The 20,908-nt window shown below is 37.5% G+C and overlaps 1 pseudogene; it reads right to left on the bottom strand.

The window, feature by feature from the left end:
- Nucleotides 1–540: 540 nt before the first annotated feature.
- Nucleotides 541–20,488, bottom strand: LOC132062447 (sterol 3-beta-glucosyltransferase UGT80A2-like; annotated as a pseudogene).
- Between the last annotated feature and the right edge of the window lie 420 nt (nucleotides 20,489–20,908).

The following is a 20,908-nucleotide window of genomic DNA, read 5'->3' as shown; positions in this document are numbered from 1 at the left end:
TCTATTAAATGCTGCAACAAGCCAACAACTGAAAAGTGTTCAGAGCTTTGGGAATAACAAATACAGGATAGTTACGGAACCCCTCCTTGTTCTCATCGTTACTTGTAGTGGTGAAGTCAGAATTTTCACTGAGGGGGTTTAAATATAAAGAAGTGAACTCTCAAAAGAAGCTAAGGGGATTCAACATCTACTATATATACTTAAAAATAATTTTAACCTTATATATATAGCATAATTTTCCGCCGACCCTCGCACTCATGTGGCTCTGCCCCTGGTTACCTGTGTCACTGTGTGCCTTTCTGGAAATTGTACTTTCTCGAATGGCATGCTAGAAAGATATTTTTACAACAAACTATGCCCACCTGAGCAAATTCAGAATACCAACGTCCTATATGTAGCAGCTTTGAGACAATACATAGACCCTCAACTCCCAGAAAATCTTGCAAACGAACCACCAATACTATTTTCCAGAGTCAGTCGGGAGGAAGAGAATCAGACAACACTCTAATTGTGGTAAAAACATTCTTTTAAACTGCAAGCACTTCCCATGATAAATAAATAAAAATTCTTAAAACATAACTAGGACAATTTAGAACTGTCATTTACAACGTCGATTCATCTTCTGATGAATATGAAATTGTCTAGTCATTTTACAATGGTATTCAACTACTTAAGAGTAACAATGTAACGATCAAGGTTATAGACTCTTGCTAGGAGAGAGCACCATTGGGTGTGTGTAAGAATATTCTACAATTACAGGAACGAGGTATAGATAGTTATAGTGACAAATAGACAATTTCACATCTTTATCCACTTTGAGATCTAGGAACAACCGAAGCATCTTCTTATTGTAGAAAATAAACCTGGCGATGCAGGTATTTGATCAGGCTCGTGCTTGTTGCCGGGAAGATGCTTAACGAAGGCTTTTACTGCTCCAGGGACGCCATCTTCATTCTCCATCACCTTAGCCAGCTCAACTGCATGCTCCTTTACCTGTGAATTATCTCACTTGTTCATATTGAAAAACATTCCACCTTCTCAAGCTTTTTCTAAATAACAACAACCACGCTTTAGTCCAAACAACTATACTCCAAGTTTTTCTATACTTCAAATACAAAAGAAAGGAACAACTTGGTAAACAAGAAGGAAAATCCATTTTGAATTGATATCTCACCGTTACTCTCAACTTTCTAGTGATCTAGAGGATGCTGCAGTAAGACACTAAGACTCAATAAGGCCCTTTGGACATAACTTTGGCAATAAACTCCAGTACATATATGTGCTAATTCATGCTAAAAAGTTTTTGCTCTTATGTAGCTTCCGCAAGCAACTCAGTACATGGGATAAAAATCCATACCAAAGTACCTTAGGATCAAGCATGAATTTAATTGCATCAGGCAGCTTAGGAAGTGAAAATTCGTCGACAGGTATAGGTGGAGGGCCGACACCTCTAGTGTGCACCCTTTCCCCCCAAAATGGCTGGTCACCAAAGAAGGGGACAACAGTTGCTGGACACTGTAATCCCAAAATAACGATGAGATACAATTAGCCCAAATAAACACAACGAAACGAGAGAAGGAAAAAAAACAGAAGCTGCTGAAATCATCACCGCAGCTTTAAGACCAGCAGCCGTTGTTCCAGCACCCCCATGGTGCACCTGGAAAGAAAGAGACAATTGGTTGTGTCACTTATCCTATGCATGCTAAGCTGGATGATACTTCGAATATGAAGCACATAAAAAGGGAGTTTGTTAAAGCTTTCAATTGATTGGGAACCACAGAGAGTGGCCTTTATGAAGCAATAGAGATTAACCGCCATCCCCTTCCCTGCTCAACTCCCACTCTAGAAATGTATTTGTCAGCGGCACAAAAAGTTCCAAGCTGCCAATTCCCCCACCCAACTGCAAGTCACAGCAGCATAAAATTGTTGACTCAACTTACATAAAAAGTGATCTATCTTCTCATAATAGACAAACACTGGAAAGGAAGTAGCACTTCAATCTTGGATCTTGACCAGAGTGAATTATTTTATCATACGTTATGAGAGAAAACAGTTAAATCAATTGCCCTTTTTAGCACAAAAAAGTCTTGAAAACAGAATTATATCAAAGCCATCCACTAGGCTTACTAAACATTTTAATCCAAACCATTGCTGTTACATTAACGGTGCAGGTTGGTGCCACTTGGTCCTGGATCTTTGTCGCCATTTTGTCCTGGATTTGAACAAATATTTTACAGTTGATGGCTACAACAACCCAGTTTGGGATTATGTTCAGTCCACAAACTCACCAAACTGGAACATATTCACACATCTATAAGAAGAAAGCGAGGCCAAGATGGAAACACGTTCAACCAGTGGCAGAGCGAGGAATTTGTTTAAGGGGATTCAAAAAAATATCAGAATGTGACCATTGGGATTTGACCTGTGAACTAAAGCAATTATTGAACCTCTTTTTCTGCTACTCTAGAATATTTCCTGATGCCAAGGGGATTCGATAGCTTATACGTAAGGAACAAAGCTCATTTTTAGCTTGTTTACACCTTATAACCCCCTTCCACACATCTAGTTCCACCACTGCATGCAACTTAATCTTAGAGCTCTATGCGCTCAAAAAGCTGAAGAAACAATGAAAAAGTGGTCAGGGACATGTATACAAGCCTAAACTTAATGTCACAGCATCTAACATCTCAAGCCCAGGTCATGCAACTTCAATAGTCAAGAATTTGTGAACCATATACTACACTTAATAGTAACACTAAACCATTGGTACCAATGAATAAAACTAAAGTCTTTATTGAAAATCCCACATAAAAACTATGTATAACCAATGAATAAACCTAAGTCAATATTCAAAATCACAAGTCAGTCCTCCAGTTTTCACTGTGCCTCAACCCTCCCCCCAAGTTTGGTCCTGTGGCCTTAAGCTTCCTATATTTCCTTGAGCTTCTTATCCTTATCGCTGCTTAGCTAATAAAACAGAATTAGAGTAAAAGTATCAAAGGCTCACCGCTGCAAAACATTGTAAGAATAACCAATCATGGGGACAATTATCGAGCAAGTACACAAAATCCTTTGGTTCAGCCACTGGGCACACAACAAAAATAAGTATTAGCTGAGTTCCACCAACAAAACTACATGAGTTACCTACACAAAAATGAATAATTAAATAAACCGTGTATTCTTACTCTAGAATAATAAGCAGAATTCTCAAGTCCGAAAGCAGAACTTACAATTGCCAAGGCCACCCCAGCCTTTGTTAATGATCCCTCTTTGTCCAGTGAGTTCCAATGCTTCAACAATTATTTGGGTCATTTTCTGTGGCTGTTGAACAGGCTGAGATTGTACAAAGAAGTTAAAAGTTGGAGATGGATACTAAAGAAATCTAAAGCTTGGATTTGGGATATCAAAACATAAATATGAAATGTCGCATCGCCATAGTTTGACTTTAACCAATATTTAGCATTATCTAAATCATGTCCGAAGAGGCTGAATACAGATTGTATGTACATGTTAACACAGATCCCTTCCTATAGAATTTGCAACTGTTTTATATCACCTTTGGTATGACACGTGATTAGGATAACAACAACTGATAAGAAATGGATTTTTTGGACAAAAGATGAGTTCAAAAGAGAAAAGCATAGAATTCATTCTCAAAAAAATGAGTAAAGCATAGAATAAGACTGATGAGAATGAATTCTATACTTTTTTTTTTTTTTTTTAGAATGATTCTATACTTTGAGAATGAGATTTCCAGGTTATCAATAGAAACAATATCCCCACAAGCACGTACATCCAAAACATTTTATTAGAATAAAAGCTTTGAGAAGAACCTCCATCAAAGTTCAAAATGAGTTCAACAAGCCATTACTAATAGAAATTTTACTGGAGTTGAGTCATCTAGGACAAGTTGAAATGGTCTTTATTGGGGCAAGAAAACGAAGTCAAGCATACAGTACCATTTAGCACAGCCTAGTAAAATGTTGGAAATTGTTTTTCTTTTTACTCATAAAATCATGCCCACCTAGAATGAATGTAGAATTTCAAACTAGAATCAACTGTATTAGCCAAAAACTAATGCAACTACCCTCCAGATCCATTTCCAAGACCTCTAACCAGCAGGTTAAAATTCATCCGGTCCATCGTGACAGTGACCATTTAACAACTATGCTTCAAATAAAATGACAGAGTTCGGCAGCTTTTCTCATCTGTAAATTCAATAAAATGCTAGTTTTACAGATCTGAAAGCAAAATATATTATATGTGCTTGGATAAAAGAAACTTTCTCAAGTTTAAATAAATTTGTACATACCTAACTATACTTCATGGGTCATCAAAATTACTAATAAAACCAACTTCCAGATAATAAATGTGTCACGACCCGACTAGGGACCTACGACGGCATGCGCAGGGAAACCACAGAATCACCGCTCATACCATTACCCATCGTACACATCAAGCGTTCATTCATTAATCTTATACTCAAATCATAGGAAAGCCATTTTTCACTTTGAAACATAATTACTTTTATATACATAAGCCCTTCGGCTATCAAAACATATATATATACACGTGGAAAAAAAATCGTGAGACCATACTACCCACACATGCTATCTACGAGCCTCTACTAGAGTACTAGACATACAGACGGGATAGGACCCCGTCATGCCCAAAACATATATATACACAAAAGAACAAATCAATGGCACCTCCGGAACAATGGAGTGCTCTCAAGTCTGCTAGTAGCTCCTACGAGTCTGGATCACCTCCCTGTCTACCCAGGGTACGAACATAGCGTCCAAAGAAAACGGACGTCAGTACGAACATTGTACTAAGTATGTAAGGCATGAATGAAATGAACATAATGGAGAAATCATACGGCATGAGATGAAGAAATAACCTGCTTAACCTTTAAGAGTAAATGCATTTTATACTTATTACATTTATTATCATAACGCACATATCATCGTAACACATGTACCATCATCGTTAACCCACGTCCGGGTAATCATCATATGCCGCCCACTAATGGTGTCATGCCCGGCCCTCTAGGCTCGGTGTAAACATAGCAGCGCGCCTTAGCGGTGACATGCCCGGCCATTTAGGCGCAGTGGAATCGTATCGTCATACAGTCAACATAAACTTATCATTATCATACATCTCATCATTAAACATACATTAAAGCTTGAAGGTAACTATGGCTATGTCGGGGTGACATGAGGTCGTGAACCCCCGACTACGTTATGGAGTGATCATAATCGTCATATCTCACCTTGAAGGGACTAACATTTTAAGGTGAGTGCACACAAGGAAAAGCATCAATGGAACCATACTTAGGATCATTAACCTCATGGACATCGTACCTCACTTTAAGATTCTTTGTACTTAAACTCATCATCATCATTATCATGCTCGTATCGTATCTCTTTTCTTTATCTTATACATATATAGCTCGTTACATCTATGGACTCATAGTTTCCTTTATTTAGGAAGATTATGGGAAAATAGGAGGATTCATGCCATAGGAGTCATGCCATAGAAGGAAAGGATTAGCCTCACATACCTCTTTCGTTTAGTTATTCAATCGTTTGATCGTTCTCCTTCGATGCTCGCATTTCTACCTTTAAAAGAGTTCGTATTAACGTTAGCTAATCGATTACATGAACATGCCCAACTAAAGCTAGAGAAAATTGGGCAGCATTTCCTTTGTTTATACAACTTTCCTCATATTACATATCAACTCCCAAACATCCATAACAACATTCACAATATTATAAGCAACAATCATCATTCATCTACATTATCCACATTTCACAATTTCACTTCAATTCTCCATAATCATGGTCATAGTTCACTATTACAAGTTTTCTCACATATAATGTTTATCCCATGTTCTAAATGTCATTTATAACATACTTATAATCACAACATATCAATATTCATGACTCATTCCAAACTACTACTCAAAATCTCATTATTCTCATCTTTGTGACCCATTTTCTATCTCCTTTCATGATCTAAGTCTTTCAACCTTTCATTACCTTAAACAACATGAAAAGATCATAAAACTTACCTTAGGTAGTGTAGGAATAAGCCTTGAGCGGAAATACTCCTCTTACACCAAAACCCTAGTTCACTTCCTGTTACACCTCGAAAAATTTTCCGTTAATGCACAGTGAATAGGCTAATGAAGAGCACGAAGTATACGATGTTTCAATAAGTAAGAGATGGCATTTGATGATTCTAAATAAGATTTTAAAGACATTCGATGTTAGACGAGAAAGTGCCAAGAGAAGGCAATGTATACGATAAATATCGGAAAGGATTTATGAGTAGCAAGTTGATGACAACTTAATGATGTTTGGGGAAGACTTATAACGCCCCTTAGATTGTTAATGGAGTGATGAACAAGTGCTAAGAAGGTTCCACAAGGATTGGAGATCAAATGAGACGACGAGATCAACTTTGGTGAAACTATGGGTTTCACGACCATGTTCCACGGCCCATATAATATTCCACGGACCGTGGAAGGGTCCGTGGAACTGCCAGCAGAAGTAGTGGCTGGCTGTTCATGAACCACGACCAGTTTCACGGCACAGCACTATGTTCGCGACCGTGGAACATCCGTGAAGTTCCGACGGCCGAAATGTTCTAACCTTAAATGTGATTCCAACTTCATTATTTCATTCTAACACTTCTCCACTTCTCTCTAAAGTCTCTAGAACCTTAAATATATTTCATGAACAAGAATCCAAGGGAAATCAAAGGTTCTTATCATCAAACCAAGTGAATCAAAGTAAGAAAACCCATTAAAGTTCATCAAAAGCAAGGAATTCAAGTGAAGGAAAAACTAGGGTTTTGCTCAAGTGAGATATTTGCAACCAAGGTTCAATCCTACACCATCTAAGGTAAGTTTTATGATGTTTCCATGTTGTTTAAAGTATTTGGAAGATGAAACACTTGGATTGCAAAAGAATATAAGAAATGGGTCATGAATGTGCACTAGTGCCACTTTTGAGTAAATGTTTGGAATGAGTTATGATTCTTGATACATTATGAATATAATCATGTTATAAATGATGTTGAGAACGTGGAATAGACCTTGAATATGAATGAACGGAATTATGTGATATGACCATGAATATGGATGAATTGGAGTAAATGGTGAAGTAAGAGTAATGTAGTTGACTAAAGGCTATTGTGATGATATTGTGAACGTTATTATTGATGTTTGGGAGTTGATATATGATATGAAGGAAGTCGTATAAATAAAGGAGATGCTGTCCGATTTTCTCTAGAATTAGTCATGAATGCTAAGCTATACGTTCTCTAATGTTAGTTTGACTTTAATGAAGTAGAACGTGAGCCTTGAAGAAGAACGTACAAGTGATAGAATAGTTGCACAGAAAGGTATGTAAGGCTAACCCTTCTTTCATAAGGCATGGTTGCTTGGCCAATTATCTATCCTTCTACGAGTCTATGATATTCTCCAATGATCCTATCTCTAGAAGCTATTAAGCTTATGATGCTCAACATGATATGATTGTACAAAATTCCTTATACGACGAGTAATCTTCTAAGGATAGAATGTAATGAATGACGATAGTAGAAAGGCTAAAGATAATTATGAGCTTATATGTATGTGCCCATGAGCGGCTAATGTGAACCTCGAGCTTATATATGGCCGGATAGAATATAGTGAATATGTATATGTATATATCTATACATGACGATGCGCGCGCACCACAGGCCGCAACAGGCGTATAACCCCGAGCCTTGGTAGGCTGTATGACACCGAGCCTTGGTAGGGCCAGCATGTGAAAACACCGAACCTACGTGGTCGGGTATGCTATATAAATGATATGTATATGACATCAATATGAGTACGAATATGCTAAGTATATGTAAATGCCAAGTAAGGGCTATGTATATGCAATGTATATGATATGAGCATTAGTATGAAAGGAAATATGAATACGAATACGAAAATGGATACGAAAGGTAAATGAGTACGGATATGGATGTATGTACACAAATACGCAATAGATATGGAATGTCCCTATGGAAGACAAGTAAGTGCTATGACGACGATGCTATTATCTCCCATCCTATGTTATTTCATATATTGTCTATTATGCTTTCATATTGATATTGATCATGCTTTACATACTCAGTACATTCTTCGTACTAACGTCCTTTTGTTTGTGGACGCTGTGTCATGCCCGCAGTGTGGAGACACTCGATCCATAGCTATATTCTCGCAGACTACATAGCGGAGCTCCATTTCATTCGAGTCGTTACAGCCTTTTGTACGTATTCTTTGTGTACATTTATGGGCACGGCGGGTCCCCGTCCCGCCTATATGATATGACGTATCCTTTTTAGGCTCGTAGACACGTGTATATGGTTAGATATGTTTGGCCTTGTCGGCCTAGCATTTTGGGATATTATTTTGATACCTTGTTGGCTGATGTACATTTATATGGGCATAGATGATATTGATGATATAGATGTGTTGTTGCCCAATGAGATTACAATGGTGATGAATGAAAAGCATGATTTAATTACGTGGATCACCTAGACGTGATATGAAAGTATGTTAAGGGGTGCCTGGGTGGGCTAGCACCGGGTGCTCGTCGCGGCCCTCCGGTTGGGTCGTGACACTTCCATTGGAATTTCTTGGCTTGGATGAACTTCAATGAGTTTCATACACTTGATTTTGTTGGTTTGATGAAGTTGATCACAAATCTCTCTTGAGTTCTTGTGGATGAAGAGTGGAGAGCTCTCTAGAATGTTCTTGAAGTGTGGAGAGGAGAAATGAAATGAATTAAATGGAATGGGGTCCTTATATTAATTTTAGAAGCTGTCCCGACCAGATTCTACGGACCAACATACTGGCCGTATAAATTATACTGGCCGTATATATGGCCGTAGATCTGGTCCAGTGAAAGACCCATTCTGATCACAACATACGGCCTAACATACGGCTAGTATGTTTTATACGGCCATACTAGCCGTATAATGCCCAGTCTTTCAGAACTCTTTCTCGTCGACTCGTTTGATCTCCAATCCTTATGGAACCTTCATAACACTTGTTTAACACTTCATTAACAATCTAAGGGACATTATAACCCTTCTCCAAGGCATCATTAACTCATTACTCGTAAATTGTCTTCCGATACATAGCATATACCTTGCCTTTCTTGGCAACTTCCGTCTCCTACCTCGAATGTCTTTGAAATCTCATTTAGAATCATCAAATGTTATTTCTTACTTACCAAGACATCGTATATTCATTGTCTTCGTTAATCTATTCACTGTATGTTAACGGGAAATTTTTCGAGGTGTAACAATATGGTTACTTTTTCTGTGTATTCTATCATGCTTTGATTACACTTGTTCCGGCTTAGGTCTATCGGGAACAACTTCTCTACCCCACAAAGTTAGGGGTAAGATCTGCGTGCATTCTCCCCTCCCCAGACCCTACTTGTGGGATTACACTGGGTAAGTATTTTTTTTATATTTTTTTTCCTTTTTCTATGTATCAAAGTATCTAAGTGAACGTGAACATAAAATCTGGCCAAAATCTCCCACATACTACTAACAGTTTCAGTATATACAATATAGTGCAAGAATTAACTCAATTTGGAGATAATACGTTATAGTAAGATTTTTGAACAAAGTAGGAATGAATCTCTTCTCCACTAACTATACTATACAAAAATGAGAAACTCTCTGAAACATGACAAATTATAAGACAGTGTGTTCAAAGATTATGCAGCTGAAAGTTGGTGTAAATCTGCGTGCTGGAGTAAGAAAAGAGCTTATAAGTAAAATTAATTTTATTAAAGCAACTACCAAGGTGGTACTGCAGAATAAGAAGTTACAAAGTTACAAATATTACCAGATAGAAATAACTAAAATCATCTCAACGCATCTCAATGCACAAGAGTCTAAAACATCTGAAAAATCTTCAGCCCATCCTCTCCTACATCAGTAAAACAGATTCTCTGGAGCAAAAATCTTCCATTTCATTTATGGGGTTCGTCTCTGTAACACTGTGTTAAATGAGTGTTAACGTTACATTTTAGCTATATGAAGTCCCATGGGGATGAGTTTGGGTGGAAATGGCTGTTTTGGAATCAAGACGGATAGTGAGGTGCATAAGATTCAATAGAATCGACTAAGTTTATGGAAGGTCTGTCTTCCAGCCTGATTTCGTGAAAATCTGTTAGGAATTTGAGAAAACTTAAAACATGAAAGTTGTAGCCCTTTGAAATACCTTTCCAACGATATATTGTGGAGCCTAAATGAAGCTCCGTACAAAAATTAATGTTCATTTCTTGAAGGGCGCTTGGAAGAAGCAAGCTGGGAGCTCGCTGAGCGGGGGCCAAGGGTTTGAGCTCGCCCTGAAGCTCACTTAGCAAGGTCCAGAGCGAGGGGTGACCTCGCTTTGGAACTCACTCAGCGAGCCGAGGGATACTTCGCCCCAGGCCTATAAAAGCAACCCTTAGACGATTTTATGTCATTTTTGACGTTACAACTTCATTCATCTCTAGGCGTTAGTTCTCTCTCTCATCATAAATTGTGTCAATATGGTCCTCTAACAATTCTTAGGTAATTCTAATAACATTAATTTAACGATTAGTAACATGATTCTTCAGCAAAACATAAATTTCCAATGGTAAATCCTTCTCAAGAGATTCAAAGCTAGAGTTTTGGTGTTCTTCGTCAGAGAAGTAGTTTAGTTTGTTAGATTGGAGCAATTACAGGTATGTAAGGCTAACTATATACGTGTGGAAATGTCATTGATCTTCCCTTCTCGTTCTTCATCATTATTACGAGTTGCTTGTATCAGAAATGAGATTATGCCTAGTTTTATGAAGAGTTCAGAACTTATCCTTTGAGAATATGGTTTCGTAGTTGTTCATGATTATCATTCTAAATATTGTGAACTCAGTACGTCAATATAGACTCGTGTTTGACATCCCATGAGTCTCAGTCATGAAAACTCAGTATGTTTATAAAAAGTTAATGCTTTAAACTCCATAATCAGTTCATGAAATATATGTCTCATTATAGAATGTTCAGTAAGCCAGTGTTATGCATTATAGTATGATTCCCAGTTACTTAATATAAGTTGATGAATGTTGAACACCTGTATTTTTGCCGAGAGGGCATGGTCTTATGTATCACGTATGCTTAGCGAGGCCACCGGTAGCCACATACTTGGCCGAGGCCACATACTTGTGCACTTATACTTGGCCGAGGCCATAGCTGGATGCACTTACTTGGGCCGAGGCCACATATTTGTGCACTTATTCTTGGCCGAGGCCATAGATTATAAATCCAGTAAAACAGGTGATTCATATTTAGAACAGGAAGCACCTATTACTTTACTTCTTTTGTTCAGTTAACAGTTTATGTTTCAGATTATATATACATGTTTATTGATTTAGGCTGCCAGTATAATTCAAATGTACTGATGTCTCACGATGTAGTATTGATTTACAGGATGACGGATCGGCCCACTAGGATTCTCGTATCAATGATGTGCCGTGGATTTATGGCACATTCGACGCCTTTTTACTATGAATTTTGGTTGTTTTCAAGTAAGTCTGGGTCATTTTAATGTATTTTTGTTGTGTTTTAGGAGGACGATGGCCCAAAAGCCAAAACAAAGGAAAAAGAAAAAATTTGCCAGAAATAAAGAGTCGACGGTCCATTGATCAATCGACGGACCGTCCTTTGAAGCGTTGATAAGTTTAATTTTCCAGTGATGGCCTAAGTTAAGAGGGACAAGGACAGAGCCATCGACGACGTCGACTTTGATCGACGTTTCGTCGTTTGTATTGTCAAACAGATTTGTCTACCAGAAGAAGGACGGAAGAATCAACGGAGGGTCGAAGCTGGTCGCGTCCAGATTGAATGGACCATAGAACTGAAAGGAAACAAAAAGACGAAGGCATCGACGGGCCAGCGGAGTCGATGGTCCGTCGATCATGCTACCAGAGGCAGTTTTGCCAATTGCTGATGTACGTTTTTGGGGCCTATTTAAAGAACATTTTAGGTCTTTGTACAGATCAGATTTCTCTCTAACATTTAACACTTTTCCCATTGGTGGGTGAGCATTGAATACACCACTTTTGGAGCTTAGTGAAGACAAAAAGATTTCATTCCCACCATCTTTATTACACTTTGTAAGCTTTATGTCTCTATTATTGCTTACTACTTTTGTGATCAATATGTGTGAGTAGTTTCTTTAATCAAAGTAGTGGACCCAAGTGATGGGTGTTATGTAATGGGTGTCTAACATTGTGTGTGTATATATATATATAATGGGTTGTGATGTATTTTATTATTTCTCATATTCATTGTTAGTTAGTGGTTGCAAACACTAGCATACACAAACCTAGTTTTATTTGGAAAGATGAACTAGGGTTTGAGTTGAAATAATATAATAAGGACTTGGGCGCTAACCCCTCGTTTAATGAACTCACTTAGGGATAGAATGAGTTCTACTTGGCATATTTAATCGGTTGTAGTTGCAACTTTTCTATATTTGGGGAAAATCATGAAAAGAAATACTTTCTAACTATTGGAAAATATTGGGAAGTGCATTAGAGATTAAGTGCATACAAAACCGCCACCCATTAGAAATATAGCATATTGATACCTTTCAGCATCTAAACAGCGGGGACACAACTTTGATTCTTTATCCAACAAATTCCAAATACTTCAAAATAGCGAACACAAACTAAAACCCTTTTTCTACACTAGCCGGAATAGAACTAAAGTCTTTAGAGACTAGTATCGTATACAATTAGTACCCTTTTCTCTCCATATTCCTGTGGGATTCGACCCCAACCTTGTTTGGGTTACTATATTTGACAACGTCCGCTTTACGCCACTAATAGGTGTAATTTGAGTGTATCAATCAGCTTCTCGGTGAGCCCCAGTTCTTTCAGGGTGTTATCCTTATTACAGTCATGTTTTCAGTATTTTAGATAGACAGGTATGCCGGGGCCTTGTCCCGGTAAACAGTCAGTATTTTCAGTACTCTTCAGAGGCTTCATAGACTAGAGTAGTAGTCAGTCAGAGCCACATGCTTTTTATGTTAGCCATGATTGCCAACTTTGCTCAGTATTTCTGCATTCAGTGATTTATACGGTCAGACTTTTAGTATATCAGCATGTGTTAGTTTTATTTCCGCATTCAGTATGTTTTGATATCACATGTTGATTCAGCCAGCTAGTTAGTTCGCTCGGTCACATGTAGTCAGGCACCGAGTGCCGTGTTACGTCAGGCCGGAGTTTTAGGCGTATTTGTTTCATTCTTCAAGTCTTAGACTTAGATTTTCTAAGGCATTTCATTCAAACACTTGACAAAAGAATCAGCAAAAAGCTAAGATTAGCTATAATGAGAATAGGAATGAAAAGCATCTAATGCGGCTATTAACAAGGAAATGAGGAAGCAAAATAGTGCAGAAAAACCCTCGGGGGTTGGCACAGTGGCAATTGACTTGAGCCTTGGGGTGCTCCCTTTCAAGGTCTCAAGTTCGAAACAGCCCAGGTGCAAACAATTTACGAGGGCCATCGGGCTGGGAAACCCTGAATTAACAATAGTGCACTTGCGAAACTCCTTGCCGAGGGGAACTGTGCACCCGGATTAGTCGGGGCTCAAGAGACTTTCGGACACCCGATTAGCCAATCAAAAAAAAAATGGTACAGAAATGCACAAATTACTTATCTTACCATATGCTGGGGGATTAGCAATAATCGCATCTGATTTGAAGGGTACCCCAGTATCCATATCAGGTTCTTTGCAAGCTGGGGCTAGAGATTTATAATATCCTTCAACTGGTTTCTCTGAAAAAGAATTTCTGAGGGTTCAGAAGGTAAGAATCCCTTGTTTTTAACCATATCTACAAATCAAGAGAAAGAATATTGAGTCAAATCTGATAAGAACTTTTGAACTTAATGATTATTATGAATGAAGGCTCCCATTGCAATTGATGAAATTTGACGCGATCAGTAATTAGTCAAACTCAAGCATCTAAAGACTTTCTCTGCAACAACTTAGAGAGAGATCACATATTCTAGTGCACCTACAAATCCAGAGAACAAAGCACTTGCAGATGATGTGTAAGATGTATAGGAACCAAGTCTTATATATAATATTAATCCTTAATTTATGCCCCAAAAGGATTCACAAAACAAGATTTTAGTGGCAAAATAATCTAAGTATTAGTAAATGAAGTCTTCCAATCTTCAGTAGTACTAGGAAAAAGTCATTAGCCAATAGAACGAATGACTTTCGAGAGAGTATAAGAAAGAACAAATGATGGGCTTCTTCTTTCAGATTGTTTCTTTCCTTTCTTTTTCTTTATCCTGTTTTGGTTTCAGATGGGAGATCGCGAGGCCATTTGCAGCAGGTTTAACAATTGATCCATGAAAATGCAAAATGAATCAAGCTAGTTAACCCTATTACTAGTAATAGAAAACAAGAAGTTGAAGCACTTCCAAGCAAGAAATAGTCCTTCGGCATTAACCAGTCAATGCATATACATAATGAATTTTTTGTAATGACAATTCAATATAAAGGTTTTCCACAACCATGTGAACCAATCACAAGTTGGTTATGCCTCACTTGTTTCAGGTTGAACAGAGTTACAAAGATAAGGATGACTGAGTAACACAATGTTTCACGAAGATTTAAAAAGAGTAAACAGACATCTAGAAATGTAGAGTATCAGATAAAATACAAGCAAGACACTAGACCCACATGAGATTGTTAAGTCAGTTTCACAAGCAGGAACTCAGGAACATTCATCCAGCCAAAACTTTTGGATCAACCCCAAGAGGATAGAACTCCAACCGATAGAACTCCAACCCAGTGATTAAGACAAACTCTTTGAAATTACATGGCTTGCCAGTCTCACTCGATGGCCATAATCCTGCATCAGCAGTTCGTCAACAAGCTAGCATGGACCAACAGATACTTTTTTTAGATATGACAATAAACAATCAGAGATAAGTTCAAAACAAGAGATAAATCATCATAAGATCCAGCTTCTTAGACAAGAATAGCATCTTATAAGAAGCAAAGGGTTTACACTTCAAAGGAAACAACTGCTTTTCTAATCCATTGACTACTAAAAGGTGGAGCACAATTAATTCAAGGTGGACCACCATTAACTGAAGATCTACCAAAGAGAAAGGGTTCCCAACAGAAACACAAAATAACTGCCCTCAGAGGACAAACAGCATTTATAGATATCAAGGGTATCCCTTGTGACATCGTAACAAAAGGTAGCTCTATAACTCCATCACAAAAGCATCAGTGGAAAATTTAGAGTTATAAAAACTACGGCTACAAGCGCAAATGTTTCATCAGCAAAAAGACAATGCTATCCTAATTTCAATATAAAATCTCATGGCAAGAAAAGCATAATTTGACTCATAATCCCAACAAGAAAGAAAAATGGGCTGGTCTTATAAGTCATCCATTTCAATTTCTGAAGTATGAAACAAGAAACAAGGAAGAGGGAAGGTAAAGACAACACAGTCATCAAGTTCTTGATGCAATCATGTTTACTGGTTTTCTTCAGCTTTGAGCAAGTTCTAGTCTTAATCGACAAATGGATTGGAGGCATTGCAAATTTAAAATGTAAAAGTGAAAGACTATGACTGTAAACTAGGACTGTAACCCGCAACAAAAAAAGGATACTGTAATTTAAAGGAAAAAGAGTGTCCCTATAGGTTTCCGATGCAGAAATCAAGTCACAGAGAAAAAGACACCCCCGCTCAAAGGGTTGCAAGTTTTTTTTTTTTTTTTGCACCAATTTAACATTTTAAAATACATATGTATATGCATGTAAAATATGGAAACAACTTGCAGACATAGAATCTGCGATTGCAAAATGATGTCAGGTACCTGCAAACGTTTGCCAATTGCAATAAAAGGTTGCACATCAGCGCGTGTTCCGACAATAAGCATTACAATCTGTATGGGGGGAATATATTGACGTTCTGTTGCATCAAGACGCTCATCTTCAACTTCATTATGGAGACATTGGGATGCAACTCCAATCACCCTGGACTCTACATCACCTGGAATATCAAATTCTACAGTTCCATTGTCACTGACAGTAGCTACTCTCTTCAACAACTTGAGCTGCAGTATTTTAAGTGTGAAACAAGCATCAAAGTTATGTCTATTAGTTGAATGATTTATCCATCCTTAAGTGACATAAAATTCAACAGTATGAGACACCAACAATAAGAAGACAATAGTATGATGGTTCTAAATCTGCCAAAAGCAGGTAATATACCCAACTCGCCCAAGTTTGGATGGGTTGCATTTAGAATATATTCATTTGTGGGTCAACAAGAACATGTGCGAATTGACCTATCTGATAGTTTGTGTCTATCTGGGCAACCAAGTCCTATAAGAAAACTTTGCCTAGATATGTACTTTTTTTTGTTTAGTTTGTTATAAATTTCCTTTCTTTCCAGTTTCACACGCTTTATCTTTCTATCAGAAAAGAAAAGATCTTTTGGGTTGTTAATTAAACAGAGTATAATAAATAAATAAAATGGTTTTGAGTTACGCGCTATTAGCTTATGATACATTGTTTAGCCCAAATCGACTCAATGCATCTTACCGCAAATAGATATATACGGGTTAGGACACGGCCATTTATTGACTAAACCTGTTTTGACAAGTCCAAATTTGGCCAAACATTCCCCTAGATATTACTTGGAGACAATAATGAACATGCTTTTCGCTGATTGAGATAGAAAGTGAAACTATTCAACAAGTTGTAATAATGGAAAATGACAAAAAGGAGAATTAGCAAGTTTTAGTCAATGTAACGGATAGCAGAGAGAAAAGGATTACCAGAAGCCAAAACCAAAAAAGAAGTTCATAAATACATGATATGATGGCTTCATCTTGATCCTATACCTTCTGTTGTTCAGAAATTTTGTCATCAAAGATTTTTGCTGCCTCTTGAGCAATTTGACTATTATGTCTAGGTGTCTCAGTTTTTGATCTTCCCCACTTAAGATGACCTGAATGTGATACTGATTTTCAGAGCTAAAAACTTTGTGAGGCATAGTATCTACTCTTGCAACTTCCATCCCAGCATTCCCTAACATAAAATATTGCACACTTACAGTTTAGCTTGAAAGATGGCCTGTTTCAAAAGCGTCAGAATTCACTGTAAATATTGCATTTTCTGTGGATTACATATAAACAGACAGTCATCCATGTGTGTTGAGTAAAGGGAAGCGTGTACGTTGTCACACTCCCTGCCTTCCAAATGTGCCTAGAGGACGGGCCAGAAGCAGCACAGCGACGACCGGGGAGCGGGTTACCCAATAACACAGAAGTAGAATGTTAGTACTACAAAAAATTTATTGCTTTTTGGCTGACTTGAATTGATGCCTATACTTAATTTCAATTACTCAAAGTGTTCCAACTTGCTTCATATTTTTTTCTCATGACAGATAAATTCGACAATTCCAGAACTAAATCAGACTAAGTTAATAATTTGATGTATTGAAATGTAATTCAGAAACTCTTCAAAAAATAAAGTTTAAATACATTACTTATAGGAGTATCAAAATAATCAAAATATTGCATTTACAATATTTAATGAAATTTCAGAAAACTGTGAAACACTTTGGAACAAGGTGAATTTATTCGGTTCGAATCCTGTTCAGACAGTGTCTAGGTAAACCACTGCCTCCGTTCATTTTTACTTGTCACGTTTCTCTTCATGAGAGTCAATTTGACTAATATTCGGAGCTAAATTGAAATAGATAAATTCAATATTTTTAAAATTAAAAATTAGATGTTCAAAAACTATAGGAAATTTTTTAAAAGTTGCAATTCTTCTCATATTAATTAATAGGCTGAAGTAACTCAAACACCCTTAAACTTGGCACGAATTGCAACTTCAGTCCGAAACTATTGTTGCACTTCAAGACACCCCTAAACTTGACCAACTGGGTTTTAATACACCCCCGAGTTGCCACATGGCACAACAAGTGTAGTCACACACCAACAGGCGCGTGAGAGGTGCCACATCAGCTCTTTTTAAAAAAAAAACAAAAAAATTTGGAATATTCATTAAAAAGTATATATTTTTTTTAAATCAGAAAAAACTAATTTTTTTTTAAAATGTGGAAAACCCATTTTTTAAAAATAAATCTGGACTGGATTTTTTATTAAAAAATCTGGAACTTCTTAAATCTTGAAAACTGAATTTTTTAAATAAAAAAAAATGTGCGAAACCCGTTATTTTTTTAAAAAATCTAGAAAATTGATTTTTTTTATTAAAAAACCTGGACTTTTTAAAAATCTGGAAAACTAAATAAACCCATTTTTCTAAAAAAGAATCTGGAAAATTGAATTTTTGATTAAAAACCTGGACTTTTTTAAAATCTGGGATACTGATTTTTTTAAGAATAAAGTGAAAACTGATAATTTTTTTCTAGATTTAAAAACTAATCTAATTTTCCGGGATTTTTTTTTTTTTTTTTAAAATGGGTTTTCCACATTTCTAAAAAAAAAATCAGTTTCTCCAGTTCCTTTTTAAAAGAATTGTCTTAAAAGAATCATGAAAATCTGGATTTTTTAGGACACTTTTAAAAAAATATCAAGTTTTCATTTTTTTTTTTTTAAGAAAAATACATTTTTTACCGATATTTTAATTAAAACTCTAGTTTTTCAGTTTTTTTTTTAAATCAAATTTTCCAGATTTAAAATAAATATTTTATTGTTCTAGATTTTTTATTAAAAAAAATCAGTTTTACATTTTTTTTAAAAAACAATTTATCTATGTGGAGGACACATAAGATAAAAACGCCAAGTAGACGACGAGTGCATTCCACTGGCCGTGGCATGTCTACTCGAGGGTGTATTAAAACCCAGTTAGCCAAGCTCAGGGGTGTCTTGAAGTGTAGCAATAGTTTGAGGACGGAAGTTGCAATTCGTGCCTAGTTTAGGGGTGTTTTAGTTACTTTAGCCTAATTAATATGATGAAAAATACATTTGAAATCTTGGTCAAATTACGTGCCACCAAAACTTGGTCACCTCGGGAGGCGACGTGGAAGTGAAGCTTGGTACCCGAGTCATTCAAAAGGAAGTTTCAAGTATCTTGGGTCTATTTTACAAGAAAATGGGGATATTGACGATGATGTCACACATCGTATTGGTGCAGGTTGGTGCAGGATGGTTGAAATGTAGGCTCACTTTCGGAGTGCTGTGTGACAAGAAAGTGCCACCAAACTTAAGGGAAAGTTCTAGAAAGTGGTGGTTAGACCGACTTTGTTGTACGGGGCAGAGTGTTGGCCAGTCAAAAACTCTCACGTGCAGAAGATGAAAGTCGCGGAAATGAGAATGCTGCGGTGGATGTATGGGCACACTAGGAGAGAAAGGACCAGGAATGAGGATATCAGGGACAAGGTGGGAGTGGCATCGGTGGAGGACAACATGCGAGAAGCGAGGTTGAGATGGTTTGGGCATGTGAAGAGGAGAGGCATAGATGCCCGAGTGCGGAGGTGTGAGAGGCTGGCTTTGGACCGTTTAGAGAGGTAGAGGGAAGGCCAAAGAAATATTGGGAGAGGTGATTAGGGGGGACTTTGGCCCGTTTAGACACGAGAACATGACCTTAGATAGGAGGTTGTGGAGGGCTCAGTTAGGGTAGAAGGCTAGTAGGTAGTCTCGCTTTTCGTCGCACTAGGCAGGCGTAGCTTTGCTCTACCTTTTATTGCACGGGGCGTAGCTTTGCTCACCTTTTATTGCCCTATGTTTCCGCTTTATGTGTTGGGTCTTGTCTCTTCATGCTGTTTTATCATGACTCTTTGCCTTTGTTTTTTCTCATTTTCGCATTGCTTTGATTTGCCTCTCGGTATCGACTTTTCTCCCTTGTTTTCTTATTTTTCTTTTGAGCCGAGGGTCTTTGGAAACAACCTCCCTACCATGGTAGGGAGTAGGATGCATACATTTAACCCTCCCCAGACCCCACACTGTGAGATTCAATTGGGTATGTTGTTGTTGTTGTTGTTGGTCAAAATACGTGCAGTTTGACTCTTAAGAAGCGAAAGATGAAATTGACTCTTGAGAAGCGAAAGATGAAAAGTAAAAGTGAACGGCGGGAGTACACAATTTCCCTTACACTCTGTTTGGATGGTTGTTTCCCATGGTTCATTAATGTATAGTATAGTTGTATCGTATTGTACTGTATTAATGAACACTATAAGGAATTAAACAAAACCTGAAGAGTCATTAACGCCGTTGGAAACTGAAGCACCAATCCAGGTCAGCAACAGCACCACGAACATTTTACCATCGCCATTTTCATCTAAAACATCCTTCTCCATGGACACTGATACTTCACCTGAACTAGAACATGAGTTCGCCCATGCAAACAAAGAAAATCTAGAACAAAGAGATGAATTGCTCAAATTTAAGGTGAGCAGAGGATATTATTTTAGTAATTGGAAAATGATGTATTCTGCATGAGCTGACCCGTAAGCCGTAATGTATGTTCCCCTGGAATCCCGTTATTGTCAGAAGGCCACATTGCTGTCTCAATACAAGTGTCCAGTTCTTGTCAACTCTGTTCTTCTCCTTCACTTGAAAACCCAACACCCTTAGATATAAAATATTTACCGGTTCATATCTCTTCCTAAACTAATTTCGCTTTTTATCGAAAATATTTACTCGAGTATTCCCTTGCCCAAAATCCTTCCTCCTCCATGATCCCATCGCAGGATATTTATATATCATGATATTACCATGGAGGACTAACAGAAGGACCGAAGCAGTCCTCCATATATCATCTCAGTTAGGGGTGTACAAAGTAAACCGACAAACCACACCAAACCAATAAACC

This window comes from Lycium ferocissimum, chromosome 1 (assembly GCF_029784015.1).
Source record: "Lycium ferocissimum isolate CSIRO_LF1 chromosome 1, AGI_CSIRO_Lferr_CH_V1, whole genome shotgun sequence".
Classification (NCBI taxonomy): Eukaryota; Viridiplantae; Streptophyta; class Magnoliopsida; order Solanales; family Solanaceae; genus Lycium; species Lycium ferocissimum.
This window is presented reverse-complemented; position numbering and strand designations above follow the sequence as displayed.